The sequence below is a fragment of the Dasypus novemcinctus genome, chromosome 12 (genome assembly GCF_030445035.2).
Source record: "Dasypus novemcinctus isolate mDasNov1 chromosome 12, mDasNov1.1.hap2, whole genome shotgun sequence".
In the NCBI taxonomy this organism is placed as follows: Eukaryota; Metazoa; Chordata; class Mammalia; order Cingulata; family Dasypodidae; genus Dasypus; species Dasypus novemcinctus.
Window position 1 is genome coordinate 27,743,566 of NC_080684.1, and position 19,376 is coordinate 27,762,941.

The following is a 19,376-nucleotide window of genomic DNA, read 5'->3' on the forward strand; positions in this document are numbered from 1 at the left end:
TTAGACCAGAAAAATTACAATATATAAAATGAAATATTTTAAAATGTTAGATGTGTCAACTGTAAAAGAATATTTTGTAATCCTGACTTTGTTTGCACCAATACCACAGTTTCAAAATATATAAAGTAAAAGTTAAAGTAATTAAAATGGTTTGTATGCATGTTCACAACTTCAGAAGATTAAAAAACAATCAGATCAGAAAAAAAAAATCAAATGTGCTATATTCCAGGTGAGTCCTGAAATTCAGCAGAGTAGCAATATTTACCCTCCAGGTCATTGAACTTACCCAGGAAAACTAACAAGGAGATGAAGATGTACAATGCCCATCCCAAGGAACAGAGAGTGTCTGCAACTGCAAGAAAGATAGTTCCAATCCATCTACCCCATGAGATTTCAGCATCCTCTCAGAAGGAGAATGGGCATCACCATTCCCATATCCTTAAGATTGGGGAATGAACAAAGGACTAAACTAGACTTAGTATTATTCAACTATAGACTTACTACTATTCTAGCAATGGAAGAATTCTAATCATTGATGTAAAGGCAGTGACTACCATAGGTTCTGAGGGATGGGAGAGTGAAGAACTGGTATAATATGGGGGCATATTGGGACATTGGATTTGTCCTTCAGGACTTTGCAGTGATAGATACAGGCCAGTGTATATTTCGTCATAATGTACAAAAATGTGTGGGACAAAGTGCAAACTATAATGTAAACTGTAGTCCATGGTTAAAAGCAATGCTTCATTATGAGTTCATCAATTGTAAGAAGAGTACCACACTAATGAGGGATGTTGTTTATATGGGAAAATATGGGAAGGGGAGGGAGTCAGTCATATGGGAATCCATTATAATTTTTATGTAACATTTATGTAGTCTAAATCTTCTTTTAAAAAATCTTAAAAATGGCAAAATCATTAAAAATTATGTTAACAACAAGATTAATCAACTGCTCAACAGTATGTTTAGAGGATACCACATACAGCTGCAGAATTAGTATATCGTTTAAACGGAGCATTTACTACATCAGATTTTATTCAGGTCTATTAAGTAAATTTTAAAAAATTTCAGATGATTGGAACTACATAATATTTGTTTTTAAATATTATTTGGATTAAATTATAACTCAATAACAAAAAAGATTAAAAATCTCCCAAAATTTCAAAATTTAGTGATGCACATAAATAATCCATCAGTCTTTCTTAAAAAATGTAACATCACATTTTTTTGAGCAATGGCAGATTCATTGGAATGAGTGCACAAACTTCTGAAGGGATAGATTTTAATTGGCCCATAGATAGCCCCATAACATGTTTATTGTCTGTAGCTATTCACCAAGCACCTTAATGAATCTAATCATTTCACTATGATTGGAAATTCTTTTCCAATTTTTTTTTTGGAGAAGGTACTGGGGAGCTCATACATGGGAAGCAGGCACTCAACCCACTTGAGCTACATCCACTCCTTCCAATTTATACTATAACAGAAAGTTCTCCCATGAACATTTTGGTACTCACCTTTTTCACTGGCATTTCTGATAATATGTTTCAGAATTTAGGACATAAACTTCTGCAATGCTTGAATCAAAAGAGCTGTACTTTTTGATACACTAATGTATTTTGCAAAATTTCTATCATGAAGTTCTGTTTAAATTCCCTCTCCATTAACAGTGTATTCAAATGCCTCTACCCCCATCTTTCTTACCATTAACTATTCTTATTTTTAAAACTTTGCTAATTTGACAATTTTAACAATATCAGTCTTAAGTTAAAAATGACATCTGACAAAATATCCTTCATCTCCTAGTATATGATGGGTCTGTAACATGTAAAGACTCCCTAAAATCATAGTAATTTGGTGATTATGGGATAGATTGCCTCACTTTCATATTTCTGTAAAATGATGGTCATATGGATTACCTACCATTCCCAGCTCCTGGGTTAAGAGTATATATCTATTGTGCAATGTTTCCATATACAATTGTATCCTGGATTAGGCAGGTTTATGTAGAATAGAAGGGTATATGCCTTCAAACAAGTCCAGGTAGAAAATATTTGAGTCAGTAGTTGATCTCTAATTTATCACAATACTTATGTGTACGTACACCCGGATTATTATGCTTATAATTTGGCTCTATTACCTATAAGCTGCTTTTTAATTTTTCTTTAGGGTGAGAGGAGAGCCTCTGTCCTTTGTACGCTTTGCTTCTCTATCAGGAAAAATGGGAAGAGTTAGCAGATTGCCTTTTAAAAGCAGCTAACTACTATGGCGGCGAAAAGAAAAACACTGAAATCAAGAGACATAGGTCTAGTGGTTGCTCTTTCATGTTATCCTTGCATATCTTTGGGTAAAACATGTACCTTTCTTACAATTAACTTTATTATCTATGAAATGACATGATAATACATTCTTTGTAAACAGTTAAGTATATTTAAAATATGTACTATTATATTCATTAGCTAATGACTCAATTGTTTCCAGTTACAAGTACAACAGAAATTAGTCTCCTGGATCCTAAGTTTGGGGAAACCTGACATTTAAAGTCAAATATTAAATGACAGAAGATACACTGAATTTCTAAATTAATATTATATATTATTTCAAACCAGTATTGAATTTGACAAATTCTCTTTGTGATTAAAATGTATCTTTTCAAGAGAATAAAATAAATATTTATGGGGTCAAGAAATAAACCTGTAAATCTACTTCATATGTTAATTTCCTAACAGGGAAGACACATACCAACCCCACATCATACTCCTCTTGGTCATGGGACAATAGCCACTACAAGACTGAAGTCCTTGACAGATAGAAAACAAATTAGGTAAAACCTTTGCTCTTTCCAACTTTTGCCTGAAGGCAAAAATGTGAATGCAGTACAAAAAGAAACTATAGAATATCATCAATTCATAGAGTTGAGGAGATAGGGATTGTAATTCAGGAAGGCTGAGGGAAATGTAATTAGTGTGGAAAATTCCATATAGGAAAAAGCTGATGAAAGAAACGACTCTATAAATGTGCTTATGCATCCCCTTGAATCTAGACTGAATACTTATTGGGCATGCATAGAGTGAAATTCAACAATGTTTGGCAAAAAAGTAGGAGTAGTTGCTAGGTAAAGAGTTCAGAATGCCCCACAGAGCTTAAAATGTTTAAGTTCTGAACAGCTATAGTAGAAAACTCATTTTGAACACAAATGCATTCAGTGAAAATTCCAAAGAATTCATGCTTTTGTAATATGAGGCTAAATGGAACTTCATATAAAGGCTACTCTAGACTGCCTTTAAAAAGTAAAACTTTAAAGACAATACTTAAAGTGATCATGCTGTTGATCATCAAGAAGCTGGTCTACCTACCAAAAATAGCTCAACTCTTTCAAACAAGTTAACCAACACCAGACACTCAACAATGTAAAACCATAATTTCCTGCAACCAGTTGAAAATTTCTGAATGTGTAAAAAAAAAAAAAAAAAAAGGCAGCAAAATGTGAGCCATAACCAGGATAAAAATCTGTAAAAGAATCAAAACCAAAAAAATGACAAAAGATGGTGGGATTAGCAAACCAGGATTTTAAATAGCTATAATAAATATTCAAAAGTAGTTGAAGATTTAAGAGAAAACATGAACCAAACTGAGAAAGAAACGAAGCAGAGTGAGCATCAACATCCCAGAATCCTCAGGATTGGGGAATGAATGATGGATTCGAGTAGATTTAGTTATTCTACTACAGACTTATTGTGGTTCTAACAATGGAAGAAATTTTATCATTGATGTGTAGGACGTGTCCACTGGAGGATCTGAAGTAAGGGAGAGACAAAAGTAGGTGTAATTTATGGGCATTTTTGGGGACTTTAGAAATTGTCCTGAATGACATTACAATGGCAGATACAGTCTATTATATATCTTGTAATAACTTTAAAAAATATGTGGGAGAGAGTGTAAACTACAATGTAAACTATAATCCACACTTAGTGGCAATGTTCCAATATGTGTTCATCAATTGTAACAAATGAACCACACTAATGAAGAATGTTGTTAAGGTGAAAATGTAGGAGGGATAGGGAGCAGGGCATATGGGAATCACCTACATATTTTTGGTACCATTTATGTAATCTAAGTATCTCTTTAAAACATTGAAAAGTATATTTTTAAAAAAGCAAATGAAATTGTCAAATTCCATCTGTCACCACAATCCTTGTACCAACAGTTCTCCTCTGTGGACTCTGCTTCCTGGTCCTTCCACATCTATGCACTGTTCTCCTCACTGGTTTCTTTCTCTCATGGACCTGGTCAGAGCAGCATCACTGGAATCCAGCCCAGCCCAGAGCAGCCTGGGGACCCAGACACTGTCCACAGGCTACCCTTCAAAACACAGTATCATGTTGTTTGATGTAATGAGCGAACAGCTGGCTAAATAATTCCAATTAAAGAGGTGCTGCTTTTTCCTGAAGTTGCTATTGCTAAAAGACCATTTATTCTGGGAGAAAACACTGATATGTGGAGGGAAATAATATTGACTCTGATACTACAGATGGAATTTGACAGAGAATGTGATGCACAGCTAAAATGTGAAGAAAAAGATATTCAATGATGACAGAAGGGTTCCATTTCCTTCGAAAATTATCAAAAAGAGCCTCCATATGAAGACAGTGATAGCTCTGAAATGAGGATGACTGGGAAGATAATCATGAGGATCCTTACATATAAGCAAAACCAGTTCCTACACCCAAAATGGTTTATTGGAAAAACATCACTGCCAAACATGATAAAGTAGTTTGTGGGAGAAAGAATACAGTAACAATGAAAAAATTTGCACATGAAAATTTTGAGATAGGAGAATGAATTGGAATGTATGCTTTAAAACAACATGCCTATAAGAACAATTGAAATGTCCACCACCATGAAAAAAAGGAGAAATTCACTGCAGAAAATGCAGTTGATCCTAAGACAAGTATAATTATGCATAAAATGATCAACTCTAGGATGCTCAAAACAAGAACTGTCTGTGTTAGTACAAGAAAGGAATCTCTTGTCTTATGCATATGTAGTGAGGATGGAAGATGCAAAGGAAGATAATAAAGTTATACCCACAGTATGTGCGATCAAGGTATTTAAACTCATAATGGAGGGGAAGCAAGATGGTCGCTGAGTGAACTTGCCTTGCTATTTCTCCTGGGAAGAAATGGCTGGGCGCGGCTGGAGGTTCTCCAAGGCAGGGCTTTTTAGGGATTTTTGCAGGGCAGGAAGTGTCTGGACATCGATTTGGTGGAAAGGTAACAGAGAGCATCAGTCTATAAGATATAATTTGGGTTCTATTGCCTGGAGGTGAGACCCGCACACGGGTTTCTCCCTCTTGGGGGTGGGTGGAGCCGCGGTGCCCCGCAGCGGCTCAGCTTTTTGGTGGTACTGCGGTGCTGGGGAGTTTGCGAGTCCTGGGCGGGCTGTCGGCGGGTTGATGCGACGGGTCGCCTTTGCAGATCGATTTGGGGAGATAGACGATGTTTTGTTGTGAAGCCAGGGAAAATTTTTGATGGTGGACACAAATAATAGCGCTTCTGCCTGAAGCCCTGCCCCCACCCCCGGCTGCTGATCTGCAACCGAATTAGGCTGTAGGCAATAAAGGGACATAATTGGGAAGTTGTCTCAGGGTGCGACGAGGGAGGGGGACACATCTGGAAGCCAATTAGGGAATATTTTGCGAAGCTTGGGAATTCTGGTTTTGGAATCTGTTTTCGGCGTCATGGGCCAGGCTTCGGATCTGTGCCAGTAAAGTGGCTGCGGTGTAAAGGTGCCCTCAAGTGGCAGTGTTCTGGAAGCACAGAGCGGGAGCTGTCCAAAAGCTGAAGTGACGATGTACCCATATTAGTGAGCCCTACTAAGTAAGTGAATTGCAGGGTTCAGACATAATATAGAGTGTGCGGATCTGACTTCCCCCATAGGGCTGGCGCCCAGCTGTGGGGATCCCTGAGGGCTGTGTTACACTATGGGGCTCCTAGTCTTCCTGTTGACCAGATTGGAGGTAGCCTGGTCTGAATCCCCTAAACTCTGGTGGCCCATACCCCAGAGAATCACACCTCTTGAGTCTTTAATATCTCAGACTTTCCACCCCTGAATCCATCACGTCCTGAGGTCCATCTGAGGTCCTTGAAAGCCTTAGCCTTCAACGTTGGCATTTTTTCTTTATCGTTTCATTTTGTTTTGTTTTTATTTTCATTTTGTCTTATTTTTTACTTCTTTTTAATGTCCTGATTGCTAACACCGCATTATCCCCTAGTCTTTTCTCACAGCGTATCCCCCAAAGTCTTTTTTTAATTCAGTTATTTAGGGGTTTTTTAGTGGTTGTTGTTGTGTAGCTGGTGCTTTAATTGTGGGTCGTGTATATCTGTTTTTTTTTTCTTTCCCCTACCTGTTCCCCACCCTTTGCCCGCCCCCTTTTCCTTTCTCCCTTTCTTCTCTTCCCCCCCTTTTTTTATTTTTATTTTTGTTTATTTGTTTTCTTTTTCTGTTTTCTCTCACCCTTGTGTCCCTCATCTTCTACTTACTTTATTTTAACTCAATTATACAATAGGTGCACCAGGAAACACCTCACATTTGCTGAGGTTTTCTCATCCTCCATTGCCTCATTTCTATGTGAACTGATTTAGGCTACCTACACTATCCTCTTTCCCCTACATCTTGATATCTGCCATCATATACTGTCTCTCCTATATTCCACCTCCCACCTCCCTTTATTTGATCCATGAAGTGTCTAAGTCTTAATTTCTAATACCTTTGTCTTGTTTTCTGTCTATTATCCACTCTTGAAACTATAACCTTTCTTTTCTTTTTCCCTCTCTCACGAAAACAATAGATTTTTAGCTTATACCATATTCCTCCCATATTCAATCATCTACTTCATAATAGGTACTCTACCTACTGCTATAACTCTACACAATTTACATGAATCTAACCTCCATCCTCCCAGATCTCATATTCTTGCTTTGTTAATATATATCACCAATACTACTTTACACTTTTCCCTTGCTTACACAATTGCCTTTCCTCGGCACTAATACTTTCCTTTAAAGTGAACTTAACTAACAAAAAGAAATTAGAATAAGAAGAACAAAGTGACAAAGAGAAGATATAACACTTATGCAAAAACAACAGCTAATTAATCTCCAAGAGTAGACAAAGAAGTTAAGGAACTGATTAAATCTGTCAAGATTAAATAATGACCAGAAAGCAACAAAAATCTACAAACCAAACCAGTAATCAGGAAAACATGGCTGAATCCAATCAACAAACCAAAAATCAGGAAGGGGAGCAGAACTTCACACAAGCAATGAAAGATCTCAGAACATTTGACACCGACAAATTTGATGAAGTAATGAAAGAGGTTAACAACATGAAGACATCACTTGGAGGGGAAATTGCAGACATACGCAAAAAGATAACAGATATGGGAATGAACACCACAGTTCAAGAAATCAAAAATACACTTGCAGCAAATATCAGCAGACTAGAAGAGGTAGAGCAGAGAATTAGTGATGTGGAAGACAGTACATCAGAAATCAAACAGATAGTAGAAGGGGTCGATAAAAAGATAGAAAAAATCCAGCTAGGACTTAGGGACCTGAATGACAATGCAAAATGCTCAAACATACGTATTATAGGCATTCCAGAAGGAGAAGAGAAGGGAAAGGGGTCAGAAGGAGTGTTGCAGGAAATAATGGCTGAAAACTTCCCAAATCTACTGAAAGAGACAGATGTACATATCCAAGAAGCACAGCACACTCCACTGGTCATAAACCCCAACAAGCCCACCCCAAGACATATACTTGTCAAATTATCCAATGCCCAAGACAAAGAGAAAATTCTAAAAGCAGCAAGAGAAAAGAAAACCATCACATACAAAGGAAGCTCCATTAGATTAAGTGCTGATTTCTCATCTGAAATCATGGAGGCAAGAAGGCAGTGGTATGATATTGTCAAGGTACTAAAGGAAAAAAAATTCCAACCAAGAATACTCTATCCAGCTAAACTAGCATTCAAACATGATCGAGAGTTCAAAATATTCATAGACAAACAGAAACTGAAAGAGTATACCAACAAGAAACCTCCCCTTGAAGAAATTCTAAAGGGAGTTCTGCAGGAAGAAAGGAAAAAAACAGGACAGGCAAAGTTGGAGGAGAGTATAAGAGCAACAACAACAACAACAACAAAAAGACAAAAAGAGAAGGGAAAAAAATACAAACAAAATATGACAAACACAAATCCAATCAAAATATGGCTAACACAAATAATTCCTTGAAAGTAATAACACTGAAAGTCAATGGATTAAACTCACCTATCAAAAGATTCAGACTGGGACATTGGATAAGGAAATATGACCCATCCATATGCTGTCTACAAGAGACACATCTTAGACCCAGAGATGCATGGAGATTGAAAGTGAATGGCTGGAAAACAATCATACAAGCAAACAATAACCAAAAAAAGGCATGAGGAGCTATATTAATATCAGACAAAATAGACTTTAAATGTGAAACAATTGTGAGAGACAAAGAAGGACACAACATTTTAATAAAAGGGAAAATCCGTCAAGAAGATTGAACAATCATAAATATTTATGCTCCTAACAAGGGCACCTCTAAATACATGAGGCAAATGCTGGAAAAACTAAGTGAAACAATAGATGCATCTACAATTATAGTGGGGGATTTTAATACACCACTATGAACTCTGGACAGAACATCTCAAAAGAGAATCACTAAAGAAACAAAACATTTGAACAGTATATTAGAGGAGCTGGATCTAATAGACATATATAGATCATTACACCCAAACACAGCAGGATATACATTTTTCTCAAGCACACATGGATCATTCTCCAAGATAGATCATATGCTAGGCCACAAAGAAAGGCTGAATGAATTCAGAAAGATTGAAATCATACAAAACAATATCTCTGGCCACAGTGGAGTCAAGCTGGAAATTTGCAAGGGACAGAAGCCCAGGTTTCACATCATGATTTGGAAATTAAACAGCACACTCTTAGAAAAACAGTGGGTCAAAGAGGAAATCTCAAAAGAAATCAATGACTACCTTGAAACAAATGATAATGAGAACACAACATACCAAAATATGGGAGGCAGCAAAAGCAGTACTGAGAGGGAAATTTATAGCCATAAACTCATATATCAAAAAAGAAGAAAGAGCAAAAATTGAAGAGCTAACTGCACATTTGAAGGAATTAGAAAAACAACAACAAAGTAACCCAACAGGAAGAAGAAGGAAAGAAATAACAAAGATAAGAGCAGAACTAAATGAAATAGAAAATAAGAAAGCACCTGACAAAATGAACAAGACCAAGAGCTGGTTTTTTGAGAAGATCAACAAAATTGACAAACCTTTAGCTAGACTAACAAAGAAAAAAAGAGAGAAAATGCAAATACACAAAATAAGAAATGAGAAAGGCAATATCACCACTGACCCCACAGAAATAAAGCCTATCATAAGAGGATACTTTGAAAAACTATATTCCAACAAAAATGACAATTTAGAGGAAATGGACAAATTCCTAGAAACACGTAAGCAGCCCATATTGACAAAAGAAGAAACTGATGATCTTAACAAACCAATCACAAGCAGAGAGATAGAATCAGTTATTAAAAATCTCCCAACTAAGAAGAGCCCAGGGCCAGACGGCTTCACAGGTGAATTTTACAAAACATTCCGGAAAGAACTAACACCAATCCTGCTGAAACTATTACAAAAAATCGAAAAGGAAAGAACATTGCCGAACTCCTTCTATGATGCCAACATTACCCTAGTACCAAAGCCAAACAAAGACACCACAAGAAAGGAAAATTACAGACCAATTTCTCTAATGAACCTAGACACAAAAATACTTAACAAAATACTTGCTCATCGTATTCAACCACACATTAAACGAATTATACACCACAACCAAGTGGGATTCATCCCAGGTATGCAAGGATGGTTCACATAAGAAAATCAATCAACATAATACACCATATAAACAGATTGAAGGAAAAAAATCACATGATTATATCTATAGATGCAGAAAAAGCATTTGACAAAATACAGCACGCTTTCTTGATAAAAACACTCCAAAAGATTGGAATACAAGGAAATTTTTTGAACATGATAAAGAGTATATACAAAAAACCTAAAGCCAACATTGTTTACAATGGAGAAATCCTAGAATCCTTCCCTCTAAACTCAGGAACAAGACAAGGATGCCCATTGTCTCCGCTCCTATTTAACATTGTCTTAGAAGTACTTGCTCGAGCACTGAGGCAAGAACCAGATATAAAAGGCATTCAAATTGGAAAGGAAGAAGTCAAAATTTCATTATTTGCAGATGACATGATCCTATACATAGAAAACCCTGAGAGATCTACAACAAAGCTTCTAGAACTCATAAATGAGTTTAGTAAATTTGCAGGTTATAAGATCAATGCACAAAAATCAGTAGCATTTCTGTACACCAATAATGAGCAAGATCTTGAGGAAATCAAGAAACAAATACCATTCATAATAGTAAATAAAAAAATCAAATACTTAGGAACAAATTTAACTAAAGAGGTAAAAAACTTATACACTGAGAACTATACAAGACTGTTCAAGGAAATCAAAGAAGACCTAATTAAATGGAAGAATATTCCCTGTTCTTGGATAGGAAGACTAAATATTATTAAGATGACTATCCTACCAAAACTGATCTACACATTCAATGCAATCCCAATAAAAATCAACACAGCCTTCCTTAAGGAACTAGAAAAACTAACTATGAAATTTATTTGGAAAGGAAAGAGACCCCGAATAGCCAAGACATACTGAAAAAGAAAAACGAAATTGGAGGAATCACACTACCTGACTTCAAAACATACTACAAAGCTATGGTGGTGAAAACAGCATGGTATTGGCATAAGGAGAGACACACAGACCAATGGAATCGAATTGAAAGTTCTGATATAGAACCTCACATATATAGCCACATAATATTCGATAAAGCCACCAAACCCTCTCAACTGGGAGAGAGTGGCCTATTCAACAAATGGTGTCTGGAGAACTGGATAGCCATACGTAGAAGAATGAAAGAGGATTACCATCTCACACCTTATACAAAGATCAACTCAAGATGGATCAAAGACCTAAATATAAGGGCCAAGACCATAAAAACCTTAGAAAGCAGTGTAGGGAAACATCTACAGGACCTTGTAATAGGAAATGGATTCATGAATATCACACCAAAAGCACGAGCAGCAAAAGAACTAATAGATAAATGGGACTTCCTCAAAATTAAAGCCTTCTGCACCTCAAAGGAGTTTGTTAAGAAAGTAAAAAGGGAGCCCACACAGTGGGAGAAAATATTTGGCAACCATATATCTGATAAGAAACTTACAACTTGCATATATAAAGAACTCCTATATCTTGAAAATAAAAAGATAAACAACCCATTTTAAAAATGGGAAAAAGATTTAAATAGACACTTCTCCAAAGAAGAAATACAAATGGCTAAAAAGCATATGAAAAAATGCTCCAAATCTCTAGCTATCAGGGAAATGCAAATCAAAACTACAATGAGATACCATCTTACACCCATAAGATTGGCAGCTATGAAAAAAACAGAAGAATACAAATGCTGGAGAGGATGTGAAGAAAGGGGAACACTCATCCACTGCTGGTGGGAATGCAGAAGGATCCAACCATTCTGGAGGACAGTATGGCGGTTTCTCAAAACACTAGCCATAGATTTGCCATATGACCCAGCAATACCACTGCTGGGTATATACCCAGCAGAACTGAAAACAAGGACACAAACCGATATATGTACACCAATGTTCATAGCAGCATTGTTCACTATTGCCAAAAGTTGGAATCAACCCAAATGCCCATCAACAGATGAGTGGATCAATAAAATGTGGTATATACACACAGTGGAATACTACTCGGCTGTAAGAACAAATACACTACAAACACACATGATAACATGGATGAATCTTGAGAACCTTATGTTGAGTGAAGCAAGCCAGGCATTGAAGGACAAATACTACATGACCTCAATGATATGAAATAAGCAAGCTGCCTCCAAGAGCAAGAGGCTGAACAATAGTCTTACAGGAAATCGGGGGGTGGAGGAAGGATGTGAGTCGACGTCTGCAGGGGTGGAATTTATGACGAGCTGGTGGTAAGTATGAACACAAAGAAGAGATAAAATGGGGCAAGGGTTTGCCTTTGGGAGGGGCTTTGCGGGTTTGAGGGTGGCTGGGAATGGGCGGATGGGTAATATTGCCAAAAAGTGGGGGGAGGGAGGGGTAGCATACGAACATAGGAGAGTGTCAGGTGTTGGTGGAGATTAAAATGCCGAGAAAATCGTATCAAAATATAATTAAGAAGGTTACCTGTTTAGAATGCTCGGAGGGGGTGGTCCGATACGGGACGGGCTCCTGAGGAATGTCTGAATGCTCATTTTGCCAGAGTGGGTGGCACCATTGGGTAGAGACCCAAGTAGTGAGAGTGGGGGTGGACCCACATCCTGGGGAGGACTAATGCCATCAAATAGAGGGAACTGTATCTCTCGAGAGAAAGGGTGGCTCCCAGGGCATTGGGGCAGTTGAGCAAGTTAGGCCCTGAACAGTATTCCAACTATCTCTGGACGTGGCTCCTCGGGAAACGGAGGTTGGCTGTCACTGTGGGCACCAAGGTGGATGGGAAAATGGATGTTAAATGTGTGGAACCAAGGTAAATGGGGGGTAAGAGAGGAGTTTCGCGAGAGTACACAAGGATGGATATAAAACATGTAATATTATACCATATCATATAGGAGATGACAGACTGATAATGTAAACCATAAAGTAAAACATAGGATAACTAAAAAATTAGAAAAGTGTGTATCCTAAAGTAAGCACCACAATGTAAGCACAGATGTCACCTTGTTTGAAAGCTATTGTCTCAGACTCTGTACATCACTTTAAGTAAATATGATGTGAATAGGGTGTAAGAGTATCGCTGTGGAAGGGAAAAGGTTTTGTGGTGGATGTGTGGGAGTGCCGTATATTTTATATATGAATTGCTGTGGTCTAGGGCTCTTGTTAAGAGAAGTTCAATAATTAGGGGGAAAAAAAAAAAGAAAAAGATAGGATGAGGATGTAGATTTTTTTCCAAGTCAACACGTATTGTATATCTAACCTTTAAACCCATCGCTATATGCAATTTTGCTAGTAAGGGATCCTGACATTATATTGGACTTCAATTTTCAGGAATTTCTGGATCACAGAGTGGTTCAACAATGGCAATGGAGGAATACTGGTATAGGATACTATTGACAGGTGATATATGGCTGACAGGGAGCTATACAGGACATATGTCCAGGGTGCATGGCAATGTTTGGATATACTCATAGTGGCAACAATTAAAAACTACAGCTGGGGGGGTACTGGGTTCCTGGCTGATGGTGCTCTGTCGTGGTCCCTAGGGGACCAGGTGCAGCGGCAAGGACCGGGAAGGAACGAGGGTCCAACAGTGAGCCCCTGACACTAATGACTATGCTTGTGAGCTGATATGCCTGAAATAAGAACAAGGCCTACAGCAGCATTGTGCCTGGGAATTTCCTCCTGACAGCCTTCATGTTACTCAAATGTGGCCAGTCTCGAAGCCAAACTCAGCATGTAAATGCAATGCCTTCCCCCCAGCATGGGACATGACACCCGGGGATGAGCCTCCCTGGCACCGAGGGATCACTATCAACTACCAACTGATGATGCAACTGGAGAATGACCTTGAATGGAAGGTTCAATGCGGATCAGCAGAATATCCCTGTCTACATAAAATAACATGACTTTAAAATGCTGTTTGACCTAATCTAAGGGGGAAATGGAAAGGAGAAATGAATTTATATGGCTACGAGTCTCTAAAAAAGAGTCTGGAGGCTGTCAGAAGGATTGCCCTTATGCACAACTGAGCAGAGTCTAAGAGACAGATAAAGTAGATACAACACCCAGGTATTGGTTCCTTTGAGGGCTAAAGAGGCCCATGGGTGCTATGGTCATGGCAGATGGGGTTAACTGCCATGTCAGATGGCCCTTCTTTGGAGCTGGTGTTTATGTGTGATGAATCTGGACTCAGATGGGACCTCTCTTCTTAAGACTTTCATGCTACTGTGCTGGAGTTGTAGTTGGTGTCGGGGTTTAAGATATATTTAGGGGATCTGAATCTCTGGACTGACAATGTGATAGCCAGGCCCTGAGCCTCAACAGACTCCAGCACCTACAATCTGATTTATTGGACTCACCTCAATCAGCTAAGATGGAGTTGAAGAAGGACAACCACCACACCATGGAGCCTAGAGTGCCTACAACTGAAAGCGAGAGGATTGCATCCAGTATCCATGAGGAATCTGAGCCTCCTCTTGACATAGAGGTGCAATGGACACAACCAATCCAATGTCCACAGAGAAAAGGTGGCATTGGAGTGGGAAAAGTGGACATGGTGGCTAATGGGTATGGGGAATGGCAGGAAGAGATGAGATGTGGAGGCGTCTTAGGGACTTGGAGCTGCCCTGGATGGTGCTTCAGGGGCAATCACCGGACATTGTAAATCCTCACAGGGCCCACTGGATGGAATGGGGGAGAGTATGGGCCATGATGTGGACCATTGACCATGAGGTGCAGAGGTGCCCAGAGACGTACTTACCAGGTGCAATGGATGTGTCATGATGATGGGAATGAGTGTTGCTGGGGAGGGAGTCTTGGGGTGGGGGTGGTGGGGTTGAAGGGGTCCTCATATATATATTTTTTAATGTAATATTTTTACAAAATCTATTAAATAAAAAAAATAAACTCGTAATGCATTTAAGAACTGTGACAAATACACTAAAGATGATTTCAGGTTTAAAGACCACTTTAGCAAATTGATTCTATGTAGAATTATCTGCATGTGGGCAGAAAAAAAAAAAAAAAAGCACAATCTCCTAGGAATGCAGAGCTGGAATTCCTTGTCTGAAATTTGTAATGCTCAAGAAACACATTTTAGTTATAACTTTTGTTGACCAGGATCAAGTTCCAGATCCTAATTAAAAGAAGGGCTAGTATTAAAGAAATGAAAGAAGCCTACTATGAAACTCTTCATATGATGCAACTATTATGTAATGAACATGTGCTTGTATGTGCAAGCCTCAGTGAATATAACATGCTGTAGCATGCTGGCAAGGTCTGGTTGACCGATATCAGTCTATAGAGCTAAACTGTCCTCTTGGCCTCGAGGTCTCTTCTGAGACTGTAGGAATGTCTCACAGTTTTTCCTGAACAGAGGATAAAAGATGCTCTTGATAAAAGAAAACTCTTCAATGTTATTTCAGATTTAAACATCTCATTTAATAATGACACTGGTTTCTTAACTGACTTAGAAGCTTTGGAGAAGATGAATGAAGAACATGTTCAGAAGAATGGAAGGAAAGCTGCTTCTTTTTTGAAAGATGATGGAGCCAGCACTATACGATGTATAACACCATTACTCACTGCCTTTAAATTTTAACGCAGTGGAGACTCTCAGATGTTAATGACAATTTAAGTTATGGGTGACTTGATATAACAAAAAGGGAACATAAAAAGTGTACAATGGTGCTTCTGCATTGTTTTATTTCCTTGTAACCCATATGCCAGGTGGTGTGGAATTTATAGCTCAGCACTGAGAGAAAAGAGTCTCACTATCTCTCATCTTATGAATAAGATAATGTAATTATTTAATAGCTAAATGTTTTCTAGCTAAAATAGACCTGAATTTAGATGATTTATGTTATAAAATATGAAACACTTTGTACCTAGGGTAACATTTCCAAAAGTGGGAGGAAAGGACATAAGTGTTTACAGGAGAGGGTTTTATTACAATATATTGCCTTTCTTTCTCAATTATTTTTCCAGACAAAATTTTCTTCTCTTTTAGTCAGTGTTATAAATGTAAACTTGATTTCAGAATGGCTGATGGAAAAGGACATAAGAAATTTTATACTGATAAATCATGAAAATGAACTGAATTCTACTTTGGGTTTCTGAAAGAGATAAACATATTAAGAGCTTCTTAAATATCTGAATGTTTTTTTTAAATTTAGCATACAGCTTTTCTACATTAATGTAAAGTAGTTTGGCACATGATGTAGTTGCTCTGCATTTATAATGAAAAAGTAAATTTTGTGGAAGTACATAATTTCAGACTTAACCATGTTTGATATATCTTAATAAAATCAAGGAAAAAAAGTTCAGCATACATTTCACTCAAATTATATATTTACTGACTTTTGAGAGAAATATGGCAAGCTAGTAAAAATAGTGAATAAGCAAAAGAAACAAATGAAATTTACAGACATGTAAAAATTCCATACCTGAAATAAAATTATCACTGAGTGGAATTAATATTGAAAAAGACAATGCAAAAAGAAAGATCACTTAACTGGAATTTCAATATCAGCTACAAAATATGAACCAGGGACAATAAATAACTTTAAAAATTAGAGACAGTAACATATGAGACAGTAACAGTCCAATATGCATGTATAGTGAGGTAAGAAAAATGGTTAGAGTACTTACCTCCAAAACCTTGTGCCTCTATAGAAACATCAAAATATCTAGATAAAACACTCATCAGCAACTTTATGTGAACTAATAAAAGAGGCAAAGTATTACTATAAGCAAGAAAATGCTGAATGAGTAAAATAGCACATAAAATTGACAGGAAAACTTTGTGGCATTGTCCTAGCCAGGTCCAACCCCTCCTAGGCACAGGGTAGCTTGGGTTCCCATGGAGTGATGCTGTTCCAAAGAGAGTGGAGTAGACCTCATTCTCAAACAATTTTGTTTTTCTGTAGTGTGTTGGATATAACCTAAAGGACTGGCCAAAGTTGCCCGTATTTGTTTCATCTAATTCAGAACCCACACAGGACAAAAAAATAAAATCAACAGGCTTGCAGTCCTCAAAAATATCGTAACGCAAACAAGAAATATTACAGTGGTATCAAACAATATAGTAAAAAAAAGCACAATAGAACACTGAAAGCCAGAGAGGAAATGCTGGAAAGAGAGATCCTTTGAAAAGTTAGCGCATTTAAAAGTAGCAATGAGTACTGGAGAATTTAGAAAGTCACACACATACCCAGGGCTAGACACACCATCAGAAAATACCTGAATAATATTCACATATGGCTGACTTCTAGACTCGGTGCAAGCAGGTCGTAGAAGCTAAGGAGGAGTTGTAAATGACCTGGCTAAGCACTGAAGGGTGGTCCAGCAGAGAGCCAATGTGCAAAATTGAGGTATATTTTCCTCCCCTCTCTTCCCCTTCCTTCCATTATCTCCCCTCTCCCTTTCCTGTTCTCTCTCTCTCTCTCCCCCCCCCCCCTTTCACTCTGATTATATGCTTTTGGGTTCTTGGAATTCATGGAAATCTTTGTCAATATCATACCTAAAAACTAGCTAAATGATCATGGACTTGGGAAGCGGACTTGGCCCAATGGATAGGGAGTCCGCCTATCACATGGGAGGTCTGCAATTCAAACCCCAGGCCTCCTTGCCCTGTGTGGAGCTGGCCCATGTGCAGTGCTGATGCATGCAAGGAGTGCCCTGCCATGCAGGGGTGTCCCTCATGTAAGGGAGCCCCTCATGCAAGGAGTGTGCCCCGTAAGGAGAGCCACCCAACATGAAAGCAAGTGCAGCCTGCCCAAGAATGTCACCACACACACGGAGAGCTGACACAACAAGATGATGCAACAAAAAGAAACACAGATAACCAGTGCCACCGATAAGGATAGAAGCCATCACAGAAGGACACACAGCAAATGGACACTGAGAGCAGACAACTGGAGGGATGGGGGGAAGGGAAGAGAAAAAAATGAACATGGACTTCACAAAAATGTTTAGAAAGTTCACAAAAGAACTACAGAAAGAAAAAAAAAACCCAGACCCTAAGGAAGATTATAATATTCAGATTTACCACATTATGATATTCTAAATAGAAAGCACTCTTTTCCTAAAGTAAAATACCTGTTAATTAACATAATCATGGTAAAGGTGTAAGAGTGAAAAGTAAAGTACTAAAAATAGTTGACTTCATTTAATATGTTATAAACTGCATTGGAAGTATTTAGAAAGTGTATAAAATTTAAAAGAGATAGACTTCAGTATTGTCAAACTCTTGTGCATTCAAACCAGGGCCCCGGTAGCCACATGGTGCCTTTCCATTTGAGTTACTAGCTAAGTCTGTCACTACAAGCCCTAAAACAATGAAAGGATCTACTACATCTCTCGACATTCTCCTTAAGTGAATTGGAAGTATGTTTCTGTTTTGGACTGCTGCAGCAGCTAGCAATAGCTCAGTATATTCAGATATACAATGAACATTGCCTCCAAATTGGCTCTGTTTCATAGCACCAAAGGGTGCTGGGCACCAGGCTGAAGGAATGCTAGAGCTTCCCTCCAAGGACAAACAGTGCTGCAGCATGCCTGCTGTGTGAAGGATATACAAAGTGGAGCAATAATTATCAGAGTAACATAAATGGTACTTAAACAAATCAACTGGCATTATGGCCTGCTCCCACAAAAAAAACAAAAACAAACAAACAAAAAAAACAACCATGTATGGTATTGTACACTTGGAACTTAGATCTATTAACTACAACTCAAAGAGGAACTTGTGTATTGATTAATATTAAATGATGTACTATATACCTGATGTATATAATATCTCTTCTGTTATAAAGCATATGGAGAAAAATATTGAACATATTAAAAGTCCTTGTAAACTTAATTCATTTTCTAGGTTTATTACTTCCAGAATCAAAATATTCCAGGACAAAATCCTAATCATGTGGGGCTTTTATCCAGTCCCAATGGTGCCAGACTTGCCTTCCTGCAACCTCAATGGAATATCAAGAGTTTTAAACCCTGTCAAGCAGGAACAACTGCCCCTGACCATCAGGAAGCAGCTACAGAAGAATGACCATTGCCCTTCAGCTTTCCCTTAAGAAAAAAGGTGTAAACTCTCTAAGGGGGGAGTGGAAGCAGGTGGTATAGAAAACAGGGAAGGTGGCTTGTCAGAAAAAGCACACTAAAGTCTTGGTCACAAGGTCCAGTTTAAAAGTCCCAGTTCAAATATAATCCTGGATAACTCCAAATAAAAAGACCTTACAATTGGTTCCTTAAAAGACAACAAGTAAAGGCAGATAAGAACCAATCAGGACAGGAAATAGCTGGGGACCTACGTATATCTATGTTAATTTAATATGTCCCTTATGGTTCTCCATTAACAACTTTCTTTTTGCCCTTAGTGCCTTAGCCATTACCTCTCTACAGTGGGCTTCAGCAGTAACCCATGTCCAT

At 38.0% G+C, this 19,376-nt stretch overlaps 1 pseudogene; it reads left to right on the forward strand.

Annotated features, from left to right (window-relative positions):
- Positions 1 to 4,280: 4,280 nt before the first annotated feature.
- LOC131280697 (serine/threonine-protein kinase RIO3 pseudogene) lies at positions 4,281 to 15,543 on the forward strand (annotated as a pseudogene).
- The last annotated feature ends 3,833 nt before the right edge of the window (positions 15,544 to 19,376 follow it).